The sequence below is a fragment of the Ursus americanus genome, chromosome 24 (genome assembly GCF_024610735.1).
Source record: "Ursus americanus isolate L20-20 chromosome 24, mUrsAme1.1.p, whole genome shotgun sequence".
Classification (NCBI taxonomy): Eukaryota; Metazoa; Chordata; class Mammalia; order Carnivora; family Ursidae; genus Ursus; species Ursus americanus.
This window is the reverse complement of record NC_142150.1, coordinates 34,520,419-34,531,612: the sequence shown is the minus strand read 5'-3', so window position 1 is coordinate 34,531,612 and position 11,194 is coordinate 34,520,419.

The window sequence follows — 11,194 nt, the reverse complement described above, 5'->3', positions numbered from 1 at the left end:
TTAATCCTCCTAGCCTCTGCTCAGAGTGAAATGTCTAGGGCTGCCCTTTATGCTTTTCACGCAGAGGGAGGTTAAATGACTTGTCCAAACTGCTGCAGGAATCTTCAGTGGTAGATTTTCAGGCACTAGGCAGGCAGGGGAGGGGATCCTTTCTGCCTCCCTGTCTTCCCAGGGGAACTTCTTGGTCCCCACTGCTTATTCTCCTTTTCAACTGAGCTTGGGCCGAGACACTGAATCTCCCTCTAAGTGAAGGTGCCCTGAGCAGAGGCCAAGTTCTTTTTTCTTTTTTTTAAAAGACTTATTTATTAATTTTTAGAGATGGGGGGGAGGGCAGAAGAAGAGGAAGACAGAATCTCAAGCCCACTCCATGCTGAGTGCAGAGCCCAATGTGGGGCTTGACCCATGATCCTGAGATCATGACCTGAGCTGAAATCAAGAGTCGGATGTTTTAACCGACTAAGCCACCCAGACAACTGGAGACCATTGTCTTTAAGAGTGAATCCCAAGAGAAGCCAACCACTGCTCCCCGCAGCAATCCACCCCCTTCCCGGTATACCAGTGGCATCTAATCTTCCTGTTCTTACTCCCTGTCCTTGTTTGTCCAGGCCATACCAAGGGGGGCCAGGTGTGACTCTCTGAGGACCTCCCACAGGTGGGGCTGGGCACATGGCATCTTGTCTGAAGAACTGGAACGAAGTGACGTTGGAGATCAATTAGTTGATGGTGACTTGAAAGTAGAGGTTCGATAGAATTAAGGTCAGAGTTCCTGCCATGACAAACCAAAACTGCAAGCAAGCCAAAGGTTTGGGGGCACAGAGGAGCCCTAAGTAACTCCCCAAATTGGTCTGCTCCAAGCTGGTGGAGTGGATGTGCAGAGAGAAGGTGGGGAGATGAGAAGAGACATTGTGGGCCATTCCTGTTCCCACCGCACATGCCCGGAAACTCCTTTATTATCTGTTCTCGTGTGTCTGTCTGGTCAGTATAGTGCAGTAGCTGGAGTGTCGGCTCTGCACTCAGAGAGCTCTCTGCCCCTAATACTGTGACCACGGGCAACTGAGCCGGGTCAAGCCTCGATTTTCTCATCTACAAATGGGGATTCTTCCAGTGTCTACTTCATAGGGCAGCTTGAGGATAATGCCAGTGACAAGTGCTGAAGTTAGCTTGGAAAGGTATTTTCCTCCTGTCTCCCTCCCTCCCTCCCTCCCTCCCTCCCTCCCTCCCTCCCTCCCTCCCTCCCTCCCTCCCTCCTTCCTTCTTCTCAAAGATTCAGGACAAAGGGTAAGGCATCTGAGATGCCTGCAATCTCTTTCCTACAACTCCCTTTGACTCCATCCTCTTTTGAGGTATGAGCTCTTTCAATGAATTAATTAATGGAGTGATTTAACTTGATTAAGCTCCACCCAGAGCCCCCAGCCCACTTCACTTCCTTTTGTGGGTGGGGAAACTGAGGCCTTGGAGGTTAAGTCAGCTGCCCAGTCAAGAGGGAGCTGTGTGGGTGTGCACACCCTCCACCCTTGTGGACTGATCCCTGGCCTTCTTTTTCCTTCTTATCCTCCCTGCTTGAGGAGCCTTCCAGAAGGCTGTGCTGATGAATTTCTACGCCTTCTCACATGAGGAGCTGGGACCTTCTGACCTCAATATGCAAAGAGAGGCTACACACGCAAGTCAGCAGCACTCAGTTGCACAGAAATAGCTCAGCCAGGCTGCTCCTCTCCCCCAGTCCTCCCAGCCTCCTTTCCCTCAGCTTCTGGGTCCTCCCTTCCAGGCCCGCCTTACCTGCCTCTCTCCTCCTACCCTTTCCCTCGTTTATTCTCCTTCCTTTTCCTTCCCTTGTGCCCAGCCTCCCTCTCTGCACTTCCTTCCCACCTTCTTGCCTTCCCTGCCTTCTTGGCCAGGCTGTGGCTGGGCAGACAGGTTGCACCCCTCACCACCCACCCACAGACTGGAACTACAAGGGGCTCATTATGGCATTATTTCGAGGTTTTCCAAAGCCCCGCGGATCCTTGGGTGCCTGGGTAGAAGGTGTAGGGCTGGAGGGAGGCCTAAGACACAGTGGCTGTGCTGTGGGCTCTGGACCCATGCTGCCAGGGTTCAAACCCCAGCCCTGCCTCGGGCGAGTAACCCAGCCCCTCTGGGTCTCGGCTCCTTCATGCGGAGAAAGTCAACAATGCCATCTATCTTACTGGGTTGCTAGGAGGGGTTCTCGAGTTCATGCAGCTACCTAGCTCGGAGAAATCTGGCCATGACCACCAGCCATGAGTCCTGAAAACCACGGCAAGGCGAGTGGTTTTCAAGTGTCCATCAGGCTTGGGCATAAGTGAGCTCGTGGATATGGGTCTGTCTGGGAAAGGCCCCATGACCGAGTACAACAGGTGACAGGTGGGGTGGCACAGTGGGGGTAAGCACACACTCTGACCTGCCTTGGAGTCCCCGCTCTGTCTTTTCAGAGCTGTGTGACCCAGGTCCTGTGGAAGGATATTTCTAGGACTCAGAGCTTACGCCGGTAAACTGCAGATGAAGAGGCCCTGGCTTTGTGACTCAGGCTTGCGGCTTCTGTGAGATGATGGACGCACGGGGCTTTGCATGGAGTTTGGCGGATATTCTAATACAGTAACTATGACCGCTAACCATGTGTTAGGGAGGGTGTGGGGTGCTTTATGTGCATTAGCTAATGACATGTTCATAATAACTCTCTGAGCAGTCACTACTACCCTCACTCCCATTTTCCATAAAGGCTTACAGTAGCTAAGTAACTTGTCCAAACGAGGAAGTAGGATAGCCAGGATTTGGACTCAGGGTTTTGGCCTCCAGGGCCCAACAATGTAGCATGGGATCGTACTGCCTCCTAACTCGAACGCATGATGGGCTCCTCTTAGAGTCAGAAGAGGAACTGCTGACTTGCTGTGAGTTCAGAGCTGGAGAGAGGACTCCCAGCAGGAGAAACCAGGGATGCCTTCCTGGAGGCAATGGTACCAGACCAGCCTACAAGGATGAGTGGGATTTGGTACAAGGAGATAAGGCCAGGCCTAGAGGCAGCTTGTGCAAAGGCACAGAAGTAAGAAAGTGCCAGGAATGTTCTTCCTCCAGAGTCACTGGACTACCTGGGAGCCGGTGTTGCCAATACACATTTTTTGTGTCCAAATCCAGCCACTGCCAAAGAGGGCCTGATGGGCACTTGTAAAAGGGCAGTGATGTGACCAGCAGTCAGGGGCCCCAGTGGCAATGTTTCTAAATCAGGGGTCCTCCATCTCGGCACCACAGACCTTCTTTGTCAGAGAAGTGTTTTGGCAGGGGGCTGTGCTGTGCGCTGTAGGAGCCGAGCTGCCTTCTCACCAGCCCCCTCTGGAGTCGGGACGGCCAACAGTGTCTCCTGACATCGCCAGATGGTCCCTGAGGGGCAAGATCGCCCTGCTTAACAACTACCATCCTAAATATAGGTGGGGGCAGAGTGGGGAACACGGGTGGGGGAGGCAGGACACCTGGGTCCTCATACCAGCGAGAGTGAGTGTTGTGTGATTCAGGACCAAGCATTTCCCCAATCTGGGCGTCAGCACCCTTGCCCGAAAAGTAAGGTGGCTGTTTGTAGTGTGTGTCCCTGAGGACGCTTTCTCTCTAGTGGCCCGGATTGGCCCCAGAGGTGTGATCAGTGGCTCCCGCAGCCTGTTGCGGCTTCATTATGTGATGCAGTGACACCCACACCTTCTGTGAGCCTGTTGTCCCCACTGGGCAAGCTGGCAGCCGCCGGTTCTCCGTCTTGCTCTGGGCCGGGCTCACCACGGCCTCCCAGAGCAGGTGTGTGAAGGGCTCTTGGCGCCACTTTGCACAGCAACACCCAGGTGACATCCCTAATTATAGTTGGGGAGAGTGGGGCTCAGGAGGTGGGTATGGCTCGGGAGGTGGGGACAAAGTGTTTCTGGGTGTGAGAAGATGATTAGCACCAGAAAGCGGGCCAAGTGGGGCTGCTGACGTCATTTCCTGAGGCCCCACTGGAAGAAAGTGGACCCTCCCATTGCTTTAGAGGAAACTCCTTTCTCGCCTTCACCTTTTGTCCTGGGAACCTGGCAGCTGTTCCAGGTGAGGGGAGGGCCATCGCCAACTTCATTTGGCTTTGGAATTTAGAATCATGGCAGACAATTGTGGGGTGGGGGTGCTGAGAGGTTCCTCCCCTGTTACTGGGAGCTGCTTCTCTGTCTGGAAAAGGTGGGGGATCCCTGCAGGCCAACTGGGGGCAGACTTTGTGACCTCAGGCCATCGGTCTCAGCTCCATCCGCTGTGGGAGGTCAGCACTGACAGCCTCTACCCGACAGGACTGCTGGCGTGACCCAGGCACACAGCGCTTCCAGCTACAGGACTCCATGCTGGTGTCATGCCTGCAGTGGGGAACCAGGAGCAGCCAGCTTTGTCATGCGCTGTCCTTGGCCTCCAGTGATCCTGGGAGGGAGGGGTTCTTAAGCCTGCTGTTACAGATGAAGCTCAGGGAGCCTGGAGCCATTTGCCCAGCATCTCTTGGTAAGAGCTGGAGAAGCGGTTTCAGCTCCAGAGGAGGATTCCAAGGCCCCATCCTGGTTTGTGTGGAAAGGCTCAGACACGCCCTGTTCTGGACTCTGAGGGTGGGCCACTCGCTCCCTCAGCCTGTCTCTGTCTGAGAGTCTGGAACACAACTTCTGAGTCTGCTGTTTCCTGTAGGCCTCTATCAGGAAGACAAAAAAGAACAGTCATGTGGGTGAGGGATGAGCAGATAAGGGGGCAGTGATGGAGAGAGGGACGTTTGATAAGGGGCTAGGGACCCCGAGGGGTGGGCTGGGGGATGAGGGGGGAGATAAGGGGATGGGGGAGATGAAAGGGGACACATTCTGGGAGTCTGTGATGGAGGGGAGGGGCAGATAAGGGGCAGGGTGAGGGTGGCCCATGGGGAATGGAGGCATGGACATTAAGGGGAGAAGGAGGAGATAAGAGGCCGGAGAGGGGTGGAGGGGACACACTCTGAGAGAGGCCTGTGCTGGTGTGGCTCTGGTGCTGATGGATGACCTGTGTGGAGGCTCCTGCATGATTTCTTTCTCCTCATTCTCCAATGGAGCCCTGGCATTTCCCAGAGCACAACTGTCTCATTAGTCTGTGGGGTACAGATATTACAGTGGGGGAGGTGGGGCTCCAAAGAGGCCTGGCCGGGTCCTTCCTTAGTGAAGGCTCTGGAGACATTTCCTCCTGCTCCCTCTATCCACAGAGAGTTCCCTCTCTCTCTCAGAACTAACTTCCTTCCCTTCCTTCCTTCCTTCCTTCATTAATTCCTTCCTTCCTTCCTTCCTTCCTTCCTTCCTTCCTTCCTTCCTTCCTTCCTTCCTTCCTTCCTTCTTTCCTTCCTCTCTTCCTTTCCTCTCACTCCTCCACTCAGCACTCACACTGCGAAATTCTGGTCCAAGTTCTGGGGACACACTAAAGATTGCTGTACATTCTGGCAGGTAGAGATTGAATATTAACAATCAAATAGATAAATAAGGAGCCCTAACTGTCATGAAGAAAATTGAATCATTTCAGGTGACAGGGTTGGACAGGAAATGGTTATACTAGGTTGACTGGTCAGGGCAGGTGTTTGTTGGAGGTGACCTGGGACCTGATGAGAAGGAAGGAGCCCTGAGAGCCTGTGAGAGAGAGCCCTGTAGGCAGAAGGAACAGCAAACTCACAGGCCCTGAGGAGGGAGTAGTATGCTTGTCCTGTGAGGCTGGAGAAGCCAGAGCGTGCAGAACTCAGAGTCCAGATTTTACACCAGTTATAAGGAAAAGGCTGTTGGAATATCACTGTGACCTTGGGGGAACCCATTCCCCTCTCTGGGCTTTGGTGCTCTTTGTGAGCTGGGAGAAGGAGACTCAGGGATCCCTAAGGTGCATGGACATTTGAGCAGAGTCAATGAGGGGCACCTGTGAGACTCTGACCCCCTTTTCACCCTGGATTTTACCGTGCATAGCAACACCCATGTGCGTGAGTTCAAATCTTGACCTCACCATTTAATTTGTGTGTGACTTTCAGCAAGGGGCTTAACTTCCCTGAACTTCTAATGCCCTCATTTATAACAGGGGAATAATAATAGGACTCATCTTATGGGGCCGTTGTGGGGGAGGCAATGGGATAATCATGCAAAGGATTTAACTTGGCTCCTGCTGCACCCTACGGTATTATCACTGGTGCCAAGCACACCCCAATTTTGACCTTGAGGTTAGACGCATCTCCTGAGCATTGGCCCAAATGTCCTGCTACTGATTGATCATTTCTTCCTGGAAACCCATGTCATGTTGGCACATTCAACTAAACGTGATTAAGGTCACTCACCATCCCCCTCACTCCCCATTTTCTCCCTTGTCCTGTTTTCCCCTCATGGGTCCCTTATCTTGGATCATGGCACCGTGAGTCTCCCAGACACTCATGCTCAATCTCAGAGTTATCTTGGCCTTCTTTCCCCCACATCCAATCAATCGTCAAACCCTATCTCTCGGACTCTCATTCTTCCCCTCAGTTTCATTCTTAATGCTTCCCTTCAAGCTTTCCTTCCCCCCACCTAGACTATAGGATAATCTCAGAATGGGGTTCCTGCTTTGTTTCTCTCTCCCCGTCCCCATCTCTGCCATCGATCACCACCGCTTTTCAAACACTGTCACCAGTGTGACCTTAATGCATATCTCCAAGCGGGTCACTTCTCTGCTTAAAAGTCTCTGTATCTCCCCATCCACTCAAGGCCCCAGGAGAAAACCCATGGTTCCAATCTGCCCTCCAAATCTTTCCTGATTTAATTCAAACCTACTCTTCCAAGGCCTTTCCATCATCCTCCCCTAACACACGTTAAACCTTAATAGAACCTGCTTGCTCACCCATTTTGAGCGAAGCTCACTTCTAGAGAAACTCAGTTTAAGTTTCCCCTCTTTGCCTAGAATCTATCCACACTCCGGTGATGCTTGTTCAAGTTCATACATGCTTACAATTTGAACCAGAACCTCAGTGCTCTGTGGAGCCTCCCCATGTGTCCACACCATGCTGCCCTGCGGGGTCCTGGCTCTCTTTCCGCCATGTTCTCTATTACCTTTTCCAAAAAAGCACCTGCAGTTCTCATGAATTCTTATGTGTTCATTCTTCTCCCCTTATAGGCTTTGAATTCCCCAAAGATGGGAACTCTGTCTTGATCATCTTTATATTGTTGCCTAGATGTAGCAAACAGTTAAAGAAGTCTGCTAAGTCTTTCAATGCGCTATAGCTAAAACGGGATGCCTGAGTCTACCCCCCACCCCCCACCACTCTGTCATTACCCTGAGTGATTCTGTTCTTCCTCCAGTCTTCCTTTTTTTGGTAGATGGCACTGCCGTCCACCCAGTTGCTCAAGCTCCAAACCTGAGTCTCATCCTTGATTCTTCTCCTTCTCTTCCCCCATCCTAATTCAGTCCATCACCAAGTTAGCTCTATCTCCAAAATCCATTCAAATTTGTACACTTCCCTTCACCTACCCTGCCCCCCTCTTCCCTGGACTGCTGCGATGAGTCTTGAGTGATCTCCTTGTATCTGTTCTTGCTGCCCCACACTCTATTCTCCTCCCCGAGGCGACAGTGTTATTTAAAAAGGTGCATCACTTTGTATCAGTAACTGACTTGAAACCCTTTGATTGTCTCCTATCACGTGGAGTAATACATTGAAGTCTTATTCTGGTTTACAGAGCCTTGCACACTTAACTTCTCTAATCACATATCACACTACTTTCCCTGGTGCCCACACCACATCTCCAGCCACAGTGACCTTTTCCCCAATATACTAAGCTTGTTCCTGCCTCAGGGCCTTTGCACTGTTAGCTCTACCCACACTACTATTCTTCCTTGATCTTCCTGTCTCTTATTATAATTCTAATTTTAGCTTAAATATTATTTCTTCAATCTGAATTACCCACCAAATCATTCTATCATACTGCTCTACTTTAGATTTCTGCATTGTACTTATCACTATCTGATTAATTATTGTTATTATGTTTTACTCTGGTTGTTTCCGTTCTGCTAGAAATAAACTCTTATGAGATTAGGGGCTTTACTCTTACTTATCACTGTATCCCTAGAGCCTAAGGATATAGTGCTTTGCATATTATAAGAATTTATTGAACAAACAGGAATAATAATAATTATTACCATTACTATAATGAATTGTGTATTTATTACCACCTGTTACAGGGTGGGAAAAAATGGGGGTGAGAGTATTGATCTTATAGGGCTTTGTGAGGATTAGAGATGATTCATCTAGAGAGATTAGAATGCTATATGTCTTATTATCACTTTTTTGACCAGTGTCTGAGGCTGAGCAGGGCTGGACTGCAGGTCTCACCGCCTTTAATACCCAGGCTCTTTCCACTCTGTGGGAAAATTGGTAATACTCTGATCTGTTTCGTCTGATATTAATATAGTCACAGAAGATTTTCTTATATTTAGTGTTTGCATCGTGTCTCTTCTTCATCTGCTTCTTTTAAAACGATATGTGTTTGTATTTTAAGTACACATCTTATAGTCAGCATATAGTTGGATTTTTGCTATTTTGCTGATCTGTCCATATCTACTTCCTAACTGGCAGGCAGTTTTTGGTTGGTTTTGTTTAAGCTATGTTTTTAAAGTAATTTTCTTAGTGGGTAATTAAAGATTAATACTAACTTAATTTTGGGAAAATAGAAAACATTTTTCTCCAGTATAACTCCATAAACATCTCCTCCTTTCTGCTATTGTCTTATATATGACACACACACATATATATATATATGTATATATATATATATACATATATATATATGTTGTAATTCGACATTTCAGTGTCACAATTATTGCTTCACATAATTTTATGTCTTTTGAAGAAGTTAAAAGAAGAAAAGGGAAAAAACAGATGTATACTGTCTTTTATCTTTGCCCAATATTTACAATTTTGGGAGCTCTTCGTTTTTTTAAATTATTGTTGTTATTATTTTTTGTGGATTCTTTTTTTTTAAGATTTTATTTTTTTATTTGTCAGAGAGAGAGAGAGAGCATAAGCAGGGAGCGCTGCAGAGGGAGAAGCAAGCTCCCCATGTGGGACTCGGACCTGAGCCAAAAGCAGACACTTAACTGACTGAGCCACCTTCCCGCGTCCCTCTTTTGTGGATTCTAATTAACATCTGGTGTCCTTTCTTTGCAGCTGAAGGACTACCTTTAATAATTTCTCATAAGAAGGATCTGCTAGCAATGAGTTCTCTTGGTCTTTATTTATCTGGGCATGTCTTTATTTCACCTTCCATACGCAAAGCTGTTGACTTGATTATAGAATTCTTGGTGACAGTTCTTTTTTCTTTCAGTACCTTGACTATGTCTGTCCGCTACCTTTTGGCCTCCGTTGTTCCTGATGGGAGACCTGCCGTTAATCACAGTGTTGTTCCTTTGTAAGTGAGGAGGTAAATGACTTCTGTTGCTCCCAAGGTTTTCCGTGCCTTTGGCATTCCGCCGTTGGAGAACGATGTGTCTAGGTGCGAATGTCTTTGTGTCTCCCCTTTTGGCATGCACTGGGGAGTTTTGCCCATTATTTCCACAAATATTTTTTTCTGACCTTTTCTCTCTCTGCTTTCCGTCTGGGATTCCTATCACATATCTGTGTTGAGGAACTGCCCTGTTGAAGTGGTTCTCCACCCTACCACACGGCCACGTGGGCCATGCAAACCACAGGTATTCTTCCAGAAATTTTCTATTTAGGTGTGATTGTATGATGTACGTACACAAAATTTTGCTTTCTTCCTCCTAAGTAATGGAGGTGGTTCCATTACACTATTCTGTAATTTGCCTTTTGTTTCTGTTTTCGAAGTACGGATCTTGGGCAGCCTTTTATACCGGCATATACAGACTTTTTTTTTTTTTTTTTTTTACTCATTTAAAAAGCTGTGTAGTTTTTTCAGGTAGAGACATACCATAATTTAGTTAATAAGTCCCCAGCTGATCTGTCTTTTTATCTGAAGGCTTCTCTAGATTAGAAAACTAAAGCTTACCTGACAAGCAGGAATATCCCTGGCCATTTCTCAGACAGAACTTGACCTCCTTTTTGGCACATGCATTAAGTAGCTACTGTGAGCACGGCTCACGAGCAGACCATGCCGTGGAAACATGAAGATAGCATATTTGGCTACACATACAAATGACTGCCATACGAGGTAGATGTTGGCAGGTGGCAGAGAGGGGCAGAGGATATTCTGGGAAGCACTGGAGAGAGGGATGGAGGGAAAGAGAGAGAGAGAGAGAGAGAGAGAGAAATGAGGTGATTTTTCTGGCTTGAGAAGGGTCAGGAAAGGCTTCCTGGTGTTGGTGACATTTGAGTTAGATCAGAAATGGAACAGAGGAGGGGTCTTTTGAAAAGGGCTGTGCTGGGTGGAGAGAGCAGGTGGACAGACGCAGACAAGGGACAGGGTGGGGAAGAGAAGGTGGCTTGAGCATCCTGCGTGTGAGGGAGAGCGTGGATAAGAATCTGGTACAGCAGGCTGAGCCCAGATAGCAGTGGTAAGTGCCAGTCCCGTGAAATGAGCAAGGACTGAGGACTTTCCTAAGATTTCTGCTTGTCAAGGGTCTGTTGTAAGAGTCAAAGGACTAGACTCATAGACTAGAGGTACTTCCCAGAGGAAAACCTCTTATACTGAGAGCAAACCTTGATAAATTTGTTGTAGAAACGCGTCCTCCCTTTCTTCCTACTGTGTTCTTTGGGTCCCGTTTCTCTCATCTGTTTGTCTCAGCTCACTGTTCTCCCATGGCTAGGCTGAGGCTGACCACGGGCCCACACTGCCTCCCTGTGCTGAGTTTGTGCATAGCACTCCCTGAAGCCGCTCCCCAAGGCTGCAGAGGACGTGAACTTGGGGGTCAGTCCTGTCCCAGAGGCTCACCACTGTCATTCACTCAGCTTTTCAGATGGACAGACTGGCTGCATTAGCAAAGATGTCAGGATGGGTACTCGTGTTCCTTTCACACAGAGTCACGTGGAGGGGAGGGGAGAGGATCTATCTTGAGGACCTGCCTCTTCTTGCCTCCTGGGCTTTAGGCAAGGGACAGAGACCTCTGCCTGCTCCTCTTGGCATCCTGACCTCGTGGCATGGTGACCTTAAGTTATGGTTACTTTTTTGACCAAAGGGAGCGATATTTTTTCTCCCTTTTTCAGTCTTCACATTCCTTTTTAATT